General features: G+C 40.6%; 1 long non-coding RNA gene across 1 annotated transcript in view; it reads left to right on the top strand.

The window, feature by feature from the left end:
* LOC148334786 (uncharacterized) overlaps positions 1-13,226 on the top strand; it is a 50,931-nt gene that overhangs the window by 34,823 nt on the left and 2,882 nt on the right. The window contains exon 4 of the long non-coding RNA XR_015843990.1: positions 8,665-8,791. This is a non-coding gene — a long non-coding RNA (uncharacterized LOC148334786). The remainder of the gene's footprint in view (positions 1-8,664; positions 8,792-13,226) is intronic.

Raw genomic sequence — 13,226 nt, 5'->3', positions numbered from 1 at the left:
GCCTAAATATGGCATTCTGGTTGTGTTGCGGTCGTGGAATATGAGTTAAGCACTAAAACCCACCGTTTTTTTGTACATCTCTGGGGGTGGTCATTTTGCCACTTGCTGTCGATTGAAAATGACGTCACAGTTGCTCAGGGCTCAGCTAATGACCTATTATGGCTCACTTTCAGAGAACAGGCCATGTCGGTTCCTATCTGAGCCCTGAGCAACTGTGATGTCATTTTCAGTCGACTACAAGTGGCAAAATGGCCGCCCCATGAAATGTACAAAAATGGGTGGGTTTTATTGCTCATCTCGTATTAATCCGAATCCCATGTTTAGACTACTGAAGGCGCATAGAACATATGGTTGAAAATATTTTTTGGGGGTTGACTTCCCCTTTAAAGAGGTAAGCATCAGTGATGGCGAAAGAGGTTAAAAAATGGTCTCAGAAACGGAAATGGAACTTAATGCCAATGAACAAAAGTGTCGACCTGGCTGCACCAAACCTATACTTGCCGGGCTCAACCATGACAACAACACACCAGGAAGTAAGCTTGACAAATCATGAGACCCCCCCCGCCCCCCCGTCCCCCCGCACACTCACGCACGGTCACCCGCAGTCCCTCACATGTCTCGCCCACAGCCCTTCTGGGCTTGTCTCCATGGTTACCACAGCAGGGATGGTGTCCTTGGCAGCGACGGAGGGATGGAGAGGAGGAGAGAGCGTGTGTGATAGTGAGGTGAGCTGGTGACACTTGTTGAACAGTTAAAAGGATACCTTGACATTCACATTTTTAATCTCCCTTGAATGGAAGCGTTTCTCTGCCCGTGCTGGGAATTACGTCCTATTCGATGAGCTCACCATTTTGGAGTGTTGAGTGTGTATACAGTAGTTTATTCTCCAGTGATTCCCAATTTCTGGACGGTATGTGCTGGGAGAAATACATTTCATTCAAACAATTCTTCCCGAGAAGAGACATCAAGCTGTTTTACTTGTCAACTAAAAATAGAACATAGAGACTTTGTGTATCCTTCCACTAGCGCAATGGAAAATGCCATAGACGGGCTAATGAATATATTTGATAGTCAAGGTGTGACAACACTTCAGCAACAAAGAACAGGCCAGCAATACATTTAGAGCATCCTTTATTTTATTTTTTTAAATTTTATTTATTTTATTTTTTTATTTTTAAGAAAGACTTTTTTCTTGCAGTTTAAAGTGTCCCGTTTCGTTCGTGTCTTCAAGACTGTGTTGAACTGCCCGGTGGTGGCCAAGTTGAGCAAACCACAAGGAGTCACATCATATTTTAATGATGTGCCAGCTTTAATTCTTTACATTCTAATGACTTGTTATTGTGAGATGACTTTTAAAATATTTTATTATATTATATATTTTATTACGCAATTCAAATTCTTTAGGCGGAGGCTGGAATGGATTAGTGTTGCGTTACGAACATTGTCACAGAACAAATTCAATTCATTTCAAGGCGCCGCTGTCCGCAATTAGGATTCTTTACTCATTTGCTGCCATTGACGGTTATAGACGTCAAAAAGTACATTATTTTAACTGGGCTGGAATGTCTTTGTTTGGAATGACTCCAAACAAAGCCTGTCTCTTTCCTGGTTTTCTTTTGCCCTCGTTGTAGTCGCGTGAGACGCGTCCCTCTTCGGGGGGCACCTTGACATTTTCACTTCCATTCAGCCGTTTTTGAGTTAACGAGGCGTTTTCGTCGGGAAACTGCCGTCCCTCCCCATCATCCAGGAATGTATCCATGGTGTCTTTTTTTCCCTTTTATTTATTTATTTTTTATTTTTTGCCTTTTCCGAGCGGACAGCAAACACACACCATCTGTGGACATGACTTTGACAGCCGCTTGTCCCGCCTCCCCAACGGACCTGCGTTGATGGACAAAATCTTGACGGAAGCATGTGCCAAATGGGCGTGGTCTGCTCCGTGACGTACTTGTCGTGTGACGTCTCACCCGGTCCGAGACACAGGACAGGATTATCTTATAGGATCTGACAGCGCGACCATCGTGAACGACAAAAAAGTCGATACAGCTCCACAAGATCAGAACCAGACAAAATGTTTCACTTAGCAACAAGAAATTTGGTTCTCAGTCTATCAAGACTGAGAAATTGCTTCTAAATTTGAACAATGTATAGTAATATAACTTTATATTTTCAAACTTTTGGAGCCATTTCTAAAACCATTTGCCACAATTTCTTGTCTGATAACACTCTTGTCATTCTGACAACATTGACACATGCAGGATTTGGCCAAATACTCTTAAAAGTGTCCAATTAACTTCTTTCTCCAAATGTATTGACACACAACGTGCTAAAAGCTCCGTTTACTTGTTACGGACACGCTTTGACAGCTCCTCGTCAGTCGCCATGTGCAATTTAAATCCCTTCCACTGAACGCCATTCAGACATCAACCGCCAAAAATCATCACTTGTCAAAGCAAAGCCGGAGACGCTCTTCATCCATTGTCAGGCAGCCTTTCAAGTGCATTTTAAAGAATAGATTTGACCAAATATTAAATTAACTGATTAAAAAAAAAACAACATTCAAATGTCAATCATTAGAGACACTACGTTAGATTCAGCTGTACAATTCACAAACAAGCTGAATGAAATAATTCTGCCCCTTTTTTTTTTTTTGAGATAATAATGAGTGCACAAGCTTCGTTGGGTCAGAGGACGTCAGACCTCCTCCTCATCTTTTACAGCCACATGATTGATGTCAGTCAATCTATCCACTGGTACACATCCTCGTAACTCTTGATTGTGTGTGTGTGCGTGTGTGTGTGTGCGTCAGACAGATTGGAGGAGACAGCGACACAAAGGCACAATGAGAATTCTCCCCCAGGTGGAGAAACTACCTGTCTTGATAGCAGATGCGCCAGATCACATCGAGTGGCCCTTATGGCGCGCACGCCTTTCAGCGGGGGCACAATAGGTCGTACAAACACACACACACACACATACGCGGGGGCTCACACACGCATTGGGTAATACATCCTTCATTCTGGCGCTGTCGGAGGTGAGGCGGATGCGGGGGAAGGGGACAGAAAAGACAAACAAGGTGAGAGAAAACAGCAATAGAAGGTGATAGAAAATAGAGGTGACTGATAAAATGTTGTTTGTATGACAATGGCGAGCAGGCATGAGTAAGGACAGCTCGGTTAAAAGCTCTTTGGAGATTCAAAGTTGTATAATCATTGTCATATAGTGTGATGTCATCCATTGTAAATAGAACATGTGTTTCAGTGAACGTATTATGAGTCAGGTCACCCAATAAACATGCAAAACGAATGCGGAAAGGCAACAACGCAGCTTAATGAATGTACATCATTTATTTATTTATTTTTATATTTAATTTTTATTTATTTATTTTTTTACATGTACAAACACGGTGAGCGCGCATGAGATAAGTGGTGCTTTGTGATATTTCACATTGGGTCTAAAGTAGTGTATTGGCTGATAATTAATGCGAGACAGGCTGGGTGTGTTTCTGTCAGACAGTGAAATGGGTGTCGATAGGGACGATTCCAGGGATGGATAAAAGCCAACTTATGTTCTTCTCGTCCCCCATCACCAAATGACGTACGGTAATATATGCTATTACTTATGTTGTTGCTGCTAATAGTAATAATAATTATAACATAGTAATAACAATAACAACAATAATAATAATAACAATAACCTTTCATAGTATAACTTACTGCAGTTTTGGTTTCATTTTGCACAAAATGTAGATTAAGTAGAAAACAGACAAGTCAAAAAAAAGATTGCATAATACCAGGGCTCTTGTGTGGAGTTTGCATGTTCTCCCCCGTGCCTGTGTGGGTTTTCTCCGGGTACTCCGGTTTCCTCCCAAATTCCAAAGACATGCGTGGTAGGTTGAGTGTACACTCTAAATCGTCCCCAAGTATGATTGTGAGCGCGGGTGGTTGTTTGTCGAGATGTGCCCTACGATTGGCTGACAACCAGTCCAGGGTGTACCCCGCCTAAAGCCGGCTCGGATAGTCTCCAGCAGGCTCGCGACCCTCATGATGATAAGTGGCTCGGATAACGGATAGATTTATTTGCAAAATACAGTTAACAATTAAGTACACTTGCACAATTTAATGAGACCCAATAAAAAAAAAGTTCCAATTATTTTATACCAGTAATTGAAATTCTCAACACAGCCCTTCCATTTTAAGTTGAATGGATTGTTGAAATGCACAAAATGTTGTGACCTGAGGTCATCGTTTAGTGCGTCCTATCACAGCTGTGTTTTGTTGATTTATTTGGACACATATGAAGGACGCATTTCTGCTCGCGCTTCATCACGGCGCCCCCTAGCACCCGGGATACGTCATCCCGGTCGGATGTCACGTCTCCGAGGACTCGTCGGTCGCCACGGTAACTAAATGCCGTGCGCCTTGGAGTTAATTTCCCCCGTCCTCTTGCGTACAAGGCAACCTCCTGACCAGTCGATTCTGTCGGAGAGCTTCATCGAGCACTCAGCGAGCGAATCAAGTCTCTCGGGAAGGTCAGCTGGGCTTTTATAGGCATTTGTAACCGACATCTTTATGTAACACGTGAGGATCTTGCCGTTTCGTTCGCCTCCAAATAAGATGAATACAAAGTCACGTTGACAGAATTTGAGAATGGTTCCCTCCTTTACGATTGAAGTAAAAAGAAATCATCAGATCTCCCTGTGCCGTTCATTGGAAGCCGTCTGACAATCGTGAATAAAATCCATATATGCGAGGTCAACTCCAAATTCATCAAAGCCTCCGTGATTGGGACATGAAATGCAATGTGACACAATTAGGAAGTGACAAAGTGGAAAATGTACATGCAGACAAACGTGCCCAATATGTCTCCAGAAGATTATGTTGAGTGATTATTGTGGGAAGAGAAATTTTTAAAAATGGCGGACAATTTCGGTTCATACAAGTCCATAACTTTTGTGGACCGGCAAATGCTGGGTGGATTTTTGGGGGTGTTTCCTGACTTATATAAAATAAAACGGAAGTACCACATTAATTTTAGCCCACCGCAACCCGATCCAAATTGGCCCGTGAACCGGTGGTTGGAGACCGCTGATCTTGTTTTACGCCACATACTATAAGTTTTCTTTTCCTCTCGCAGGCTCTCTCACATTTTACAAATGGGTCAGGGTGTTAAAAATGGCCATGTCCGCCGCTTTCAACCCTTGATGTATCATATTTCTTCAGCGGATACATTTTTTTTACTCAAGCTTTCAGAGGGCTTTGCCACACCGTCGCCATGCATCTTCGTCTCAATAGACAAATAGCTGTGGGCGTTTAGCACATGTAGCATCACGACGCGTGATGACAATTACGACAACCGCAATCTTTTTACGCCGACAAATATATTTCCATCAGCGTATTAATATTCATTTGGATAAATGCTCTTTGACGTGGCCTATTCCTCTTTTTAAATTGCATGGCAGCAGGTTACAGGAGCGTCTTTTCTTAAATGGAGCTTCAAAGTACTTTTTAATAGATCGTCAAGCTCGTGCTCATTTATTAACATTAGCCGCCCTCTGAGTGGGCGATAAATTCAGTCGGCTTCAGTTGTGGCCGTGCAACATACACGCTTTGCACAAACGTTATTGACAAAGTCACCTCCTTTCCCATTCCGTGTTAAAGAAAGCCTGCAACGCTCAACGACCACAACATTCGGTACACCAATGAATTGAATTCTAAATTTATAGACATTGTTTGACATCAGACTCGCTGTTCATTATTATTATTGTTATAACAGTGTAATAATTATTCTTGTAAAAATTACCATCCGGCACTCTCTGGCTTTCATGTTGGTTGAATGATATTTGGAAACTATTCTGGTTTTATATAAAATTGTATTGTATTAAGGACAAATTCCACAGATGAAGGCAGAGATTCAATCTCCAAACTGAGATCAATCAAGCAGATGTGTTAACCACTCGTTCACCGTGCTTCCTGCTTTAACTACAGCAATGTTTTAAACGTACCAAAAAAAAAAAAAAAGCAATTACAGAAAGCTGTCTGTGTTAAAAGAGTACAATACATGTAGCCGGTACACATGAAGGCTTTATCGGAACAGCAAAGGGACAAGAAAGTGTCTCCCGGGGTCGTCGTTTGTCTTTGTCACATTGACAAAGCGAAGAGCTGCTGGTGGACACGGGGGGGGCTGAGAGATGCTGTCAAGCAGACAAAAGCAGCTTATTCAGGCTTTTGTGAGCCCAGGGAGTGGCTTGAATTAGCACACACAGGTATTTTCCCGGGCGAAAGACGGGATACGTGAGACCCAAAACGCACCAAATAAATGTGGCGCGTGGGGAGGTCAGTTTGACATTCCTTTCGACCCTCAAGATCTCAGACCCCTTCATAATGTTCCATTTCCATAAAAATTTTTAAAAAATCTGTTAGTGCTTGTGAGTAAGGAGGATAAATCGAGTTATGTTGCAAATAGTTGTGAAGAAATGATCACGAAAGCCCAGTTTATCCTCAATGCCATCTGATTAGCTTAGTGCTAACAAACGAGGCAAAACGCCATAGATGAGCTCATGAATAGCATTGTTGTCGCCGTGTCATCAGCCTTTAAAGGCGAAGTCAACACCCCAAAAATCTTTGCAATAATATGTTTGACGTGCCTTCACAAGTTGAAACACGGCATTATCATTAATATTGCATTTGTGGAATATGAACAGCAAAATAATTTTTGGCGGGCATTTTGTCACTTCTGTAATCTGAAAATGATGTCACAGTTGCTCAAGGCTCAGGTAACAACCAATCACGCCTCACCTCTCACCTGTTTTTTTGATGCTCGGCCACGATTGGTCAGGTTAGACTATTCAGAACAGCATCATGTCAATCACTGCAAAAAAAATGTGGCACAAAGTATTTAATAATATCATCATGGTTTGATCAGGTAAAATACAATAGAGTGATATTTTTCTTTTAAAAAAGAGAATGTAAACACTAATTAAAAGAAAAAATTGGGGGGGAGGCTGGAACCGATTAATGTCATTTCCATTCATTTCAATGGAGGAAGATGATTTGCAGTGCGACTGTTTTGGTTCGGGAGTGTGGTCAATGGAACAAACTAAACTAAAGTACAGATACAGTACCTAAAAAAGCTACTTATGTACAATACATAAACTCAAGTATTAGTACAATTTTACCTCCCACTGGTTGTCAGTGCAGACAGTCATTGGTCAGCATGTGTTTGTATACTTTAAATACCGTCCTGGTTTTGCTTTATTAACATGTAATACACACACACTCACCCATAGACATGTACAAGGCAGACTGAAATAGACTGAGTGAAACTCGCTGTGTCAGACACCTCTGACGAGCTGTGCCTGAGGCAAGTTGCCAGATGGAAAACTAGCTACTGTAATCTACTTACTAAATGAGGGACTGAATGCGAATGTGTTGTCTCATTAAGGCTGCACTGCCATGACAACAACAAAAGAAGCAATCAGAGGAGCAAATGTAATTGCTTCACTTGGAGTCTTCCTTAGATATAGGACAATAGATAATAATAACAGGCTTAATAGTCATAATTAAAGCCTGTTCGTGGCAAATTCTCCACTTTGAAATTGTGTTATGCCCTCATTAGGTAGCCGAGGTAAGAAAAAAAAATTGACAATGTAGCTTCTTGGATTCATGTTTCCGATTGGGGCTCATTTAGACAAATTCCCGAACTGGAATTCGTCAAAGTAGGACCCCCAAAATGGATGCGTCAAACCAAACTGGCCAACTTCCTGTCCAATTTCAAGGGCAATTAGATGATTTTGCGCATCCTGTCATGACATGCTCCAAAACCTTCTGTGGATCGATGAAACTGGTCTTGGACACAATCACACACACAAAAAAAACTTTCTACGGCATGCTTATTGGTGAAAAACAATTTTGTCAACAAAAAAAGTGCGTCTGAAGAGTATTGACAGCGCTTTGCTTATTCCATGTTGTGTTAACTTAATAGTATAATTAACCAAGGCTTTTTTTTTTTTGTTGAAAAAACATTTTCATAAAATCAACAAATTCTAAGAAATGATTAGAGTCTAGTTGCCTCGATTTAATCGTGTGGATTACCATGACCTGGATGACAAAAAATTTACACAGACAAAGGAAAAAAAAAAATTTTGTCTAAAGATTGGTGCCTTGACTTACAAGTTTTATTCATTCCATGGCCACGGTCATAACACAAAACACTTGTATCTCAAATCATCTTTTCCCATTGAAATGAATGGAAATGCCATTAATCCATTCCGGCACCCCGGAATAACACCAAAAATTTTAAAATGTATTTTTGAAAATTAAAAAAAAAATGGTGTTGTACTTGATAAGAAAAAAATAGTTATAATATAATTCCACTGAATTTAAAAAATTAAAAAAGGCCGCCAGGTGTCAGTATACTTAATACAGATCTACAGGTTTTTTGAGCTTTATATTGGCAGTGACATCTAATGCTAATATTGTTAGCCTGCCAATAGCGTTTTGCATTGTGTGTTATCTTTCACTAATTTTAATAATTTTTTAATCATTTTAATAAAACATTAAATGTAATGTCTCGTCACTTCTGTTATTTTGTCAAATTACAGTCATGTATTTTATGTTGTCATGCCTGCTTTTATTTTGCAATAATTATTTCCTCTTGTTTCAGCAACTTTACTTCCTGCCCTCGTGTTTCCTCGTTATGGTAACTCTCTCCACCTGTGGGCCATATTGTTCGTCTCTCCCTGTCCTCAGATCGTCTCAGAAGCTGCCATGTTTTGAACGAGCCCGTGTGTGTAAGTGTGACCTTTTTTCATCCTACAAATAGTAAATAAAAAGTATTTTGTTTCATGGCTTCCAAAGTTCGATTTGTTTTCACCAGCTTTGTGAAAATAATTTCTTTTAGTTGTTGCTTTTGTTTTTGGTTATTTTCAGGTTTGTTGTGATTTAATTTGTTAATAAATTTATACCCCTGTTGACTACTAGTACAACTAAATCAATTTCCTTCCGTTGAAAAGCTGTGAATCAGTCCTTTTCTTTTTTTTTTTTGGATGACTTTACTATCTGCCAAATTGCTGTTTGTTGTGAAGTTTTTTGCCACCATAGCCTAGACTCAATTCAATTTCTTTTTTTCTTCCAATTCAATACAATAATGCTAAAAAAAAAAATGCTTAGCCGCGCCTCATATTGCAACGCATAAGTCGTGGTACCACTGTATAAGATCCCACAGTTGCCGGTGCATGTCAGAGAGCAAACCAAGCATGAATTCAAAGGAATTGTCTGTAGAAAATATCATTTTTAAGACTGAAAATTGTCTTGATACACGGCTCTAGGTGTGGGTCACAGAAACATTTCTGCAGCTTTGACTGCCATCATCAGAATGTAATCCATTTCGGCAAACGGTTGTAAGATGATGACCTCTCATCTCATATTCATCTTTTGACGTCAAATCCAACTATTTTCAGTCTAGCTCGTTGGCCTACTGTCCCAAAACTTTAGGACATGGAGTGTACCATTCATTACCTGCGTGTGGCAAAGCTTCGATAGCTCCAGCATGAGCATTTTGTTCCCCTTGGCTCTCCTGCGTCGAGCTTGCATTGGGAATAAAAGAGCCCAAGGCTATGAGTTGCCTTCACTTTAAAGGATAAATATACCATTTAGAAACACTTGCTTGAAGAGGGGTGGAATTGGAGAACCGAGAGAGGAAGATTGCATCAGCATCTCTGCCGTTATGACATCATATCGTCTTATCTTACAATCTGCTTTCTTCATTAAAAACAGTTACTGCTGCTGGAGATGGCGGTTCAGCAAATGCATCATTCCTACGGATTAAAACAGTTTTTTAATTGCGCTAAATAGTGATACAAACTAGATGTAATTTATCCCCCCCCTCCCCGCCCCCCTTGCTTAAAATGTGGGAGTCTTTTCATGATCACATCTGGGGTGATATGCAACATGAATGAGGATTTCCTCCGTATCCCACACTCCAAGAAATTACAGTCCCAGTAATTAAACAACTCCAATGAAGTCCGGGGGGATGGATGTAGAAAAAAGCGGGAAAAAAAGTTGCAGCGCTGCCATGACATTTTATCAGCAAGAAAAAATGTATGCCATGTTTAGTATTTGGCATGTGAGGAATCGATATGGTGGTTTGGAGAAGCGCTGGGTTCCTAATAAATGCCGCACTTTATTCAGCGAGAGCACTGCAACGCTTTTGGAAGAAATAACCGCGCACATGACAATGTAGCTAAATGCCTCGCCATTACGCTCCAGCTTCATCATCGGGAGATTGGCAAATGTGAATTAGGACCATGTCGTTTGGGAGGCGAGCGCATGCATCAACCACACGAGTCTCATTAGTGTGGAGTGATGTTGAATTAGTGGTGTTTAGGTTGAAATTGTTTTGGATTAAAAGCAAGCATTATGACATTTTCCATAAAGGGCGACACACGCCTGTGTTTTTTTTGTTTTTTTTTTCACCATTTAAAACCACTCCCAGTTGTCTTAATATTTTTTTTTCCCGGATATTCCTTGGCCAACATGTACAAAATAATAACAGAATACAACAAACATACAATTTTAATAAAAATAAATTCTGAAATTTGTTTAAAGATAATTACTGAAAACCAAAAAACAAAGATGAGAACTATGTAACAGTTCTCAATTGTGGAGATATACAAAATATCATGAAACTGGTTTGAATGGTTGCAAAAAAAAAAAAAAAGTCCAGCTTACCAGAGAAGTCTGATGGCTGCTTTAGAACGCCTCGTTGTCACCTGGGTCAATGCGTAAAAGCGAGGCGGGAGGAAAAATTTGAAAAAAAGTCCGACTTCAGCCAGCGTTTGGACCAAGGTTTCAGGCCGGAGTGGCCACTTTAGAGCGCCTCGTTGTCGGCTGTGAGTGTACGCCTGTTAACAGAGAGAAAGGCAGAATAATGAGGTTTCAAGTCTTTGGTTTCAACTTTTACTTGCAAATTCCTTGAAGACAAGGGAGCTCATCTTGTTTACTTAGTTGTGTAATTTCACAATCAATGGTGGCAGGCACTCCAGACGCACAACTTTTCTGTATACGTGCCATTAAAAAAACAAAAAAAAAAAAAACATGTTTACATAATACTACTACTTTAAATTCAGACTCTCCGTAATGCTAAATAGAATTAGAACTACTTCACAAACATAAGCTCTGATTAAAAAAAAATCAAATTTCATTCAAAATGCAACAAAAATCCTGGAGCAAAAAAATGGATTTTAATGAACGTAGCCTTGCCAAGAATGAGAAAAAAAAAAAAACCCAGCAAACTCCCGCCACCACCTCTCCTCTCTCTTCATTTATTTCCCTCCAGCATTATCCAAAATTGCGCACTTATCATCAAAACAAGCGAAGAATGATTCATATAGTTTGTGTGGCTCGCTCAAGGGAAATATTGTCGCCTTGGTTACCAGAGTTTCAAATTAGCTGAGGGCACCAGACGTACATTATGCCAGCGTTTCACTGCTCAAGCCAAGTTCACCTGGGATCATATTCCACCGCTGCTGTCTTTCTCAATTTCATACAAACATGTCACTTTTTTTTTCTCCCAGAGGTTTAGCAACACATTTGCAGAACCGCATTTGCAATAAATGCGGTTAAAAAAAAGATGGTTACCATGTTGTTGTTTTTTTTTTTTCTTAGAAAATTCTTATAAATTCCAATGCGCATTTTAATACGAATCTGTCGAATGCAAATGTATCAATGTTTGACAGGCACATTTTTCTTGAAACGTAATTTCACACTTAATGGATGGCCACTGCCCGGCACCCAAGAGACTCAAATTCTTGTTGCAAGCATGTAGGACCAAATATGTTCCCTTCAAAGTCTCTTTCAAGTGAGTAAATAAATCTTCTGAAGTTGACGAACATGAGAGAAGAGTGCTGTGTTCAACCCTGCCAATTTTGAACGAAAAAAAATTTGTAAAAAAATCCAAGTTTCCCCCTGCCTTCTCTCGGTGACTTGCGTGCACTCACAGCAGACAATGAGGCACAAACATAGCGGCTATGACATCGCGAAGCTCCTGTCTTCAGATTGGCTATCATGTCACACATCACCCACCCACCTCTTGCTCTTTGACCTTTTGCACGCACTCGCAGCTGACAATGAGGCGCTCTAACGCAGCCACGCTAGCTGATTATCCTGAAGAAAGATGCATTTCGGGTTGTAGGCAGGCGTAGCAAGCTTGTTGACGGCATGTCGGATAACACTGCTGATGCGAACAAAGGGCGCTCAAGTTCAAAAGTAAGGGAGGGACAACTCATGCTAGGGACTAAAAAAAGAATCAGGAAAACCCAAATTGCTGTTTTATGCAGTCTCTTGAATTTAGTAGTCTTTGCATGGTTCCAGCAATTACACTTCCCAACTCGTCAGGGATATACCACATTTCCAAACAGGCTTTTGTGGCGCATAAATTGTGCAAATTGTGTGTTCTCCTGCGCCTGATCATATGATCCGCGCCATTTATTCTCCTCAGCCAGCAGTAATCAAGTGAAGCTGACTGGCAGATGAGTAAATATCCTGCGAGTAGCCAGCGCACCTCAAACGGGTGGGCCAAAAACGGAAGTGCTGTGAATTATGACCAAATACACACATTTGGCGGATTTTTAAATGTTCTGTCCATGTTGTGAAAAGAAATCTGTTCAAAGTTGAAGCCAGGCGAAAATCATGCTTTTGCTTGCCATTTCTTTGATAATTTTCTTTGTGTGTCGATGCTTGAACACAATTGCCCGACCCATACTGTGGTGCTTGTACCGTTTGGATCACAGGTTAAATATGATCCGTTGCCATCGTCGATGGATGTAACGGAGAGAAGCCTGTCACTTTTCAAATTAAGATTTTTTTTTTTTTTAGCCTCACGTAATAAATAAAACAGAAGTACTGCAAGTTTTTTTTTTTGCTTTCATGTGTGCGGCCCGGTCCAAAGTGGCCCGTGGGCCAGTAACAGGCCGCGGCCCAGTGGTTGGGGACCTCTGCTTTAACACACAAACAGTTCTCAGGTGTCTTAAAAACTAGATAGATAAGTTTTGTAACATTAGCGTTTGGTGCCATGAGATTTTCAAGTATAAAATATGCTTAAAACAAGCTGGGAAATCATAATTAGAATGCATTTGCGCGCATGAACCGAATTTGCCACTTTTGTAAGCGTTTGGCTTTCAGGCCAACACAAAAGATGCGCACTTGGAAACAATAGCTTTAATCAGC

Source organism: Idiotropiscis lumnitzeri, chromosome 6, assembly GCF_059441095.1.
Source record: "Idiotropiscis lumnitzeri isolate Australia: NSW breed Sydney's pygmy pipehorse chromosome 6, RoL_Ilum_1.0, whole genome shotgun sequence".
Classification (NCBI taxonomy): Eukaryota; Metazoa; Chordata; class Actinopteri; order Syngnathiformes; family Syngnathidae; genus Idiotropiscis; species Idiotropiscis lumnitzeri.
Note: the sequence above shows the minus strand (reverse complement) of the source record. Positions and strands in the feature narration are given on the sequence as shown.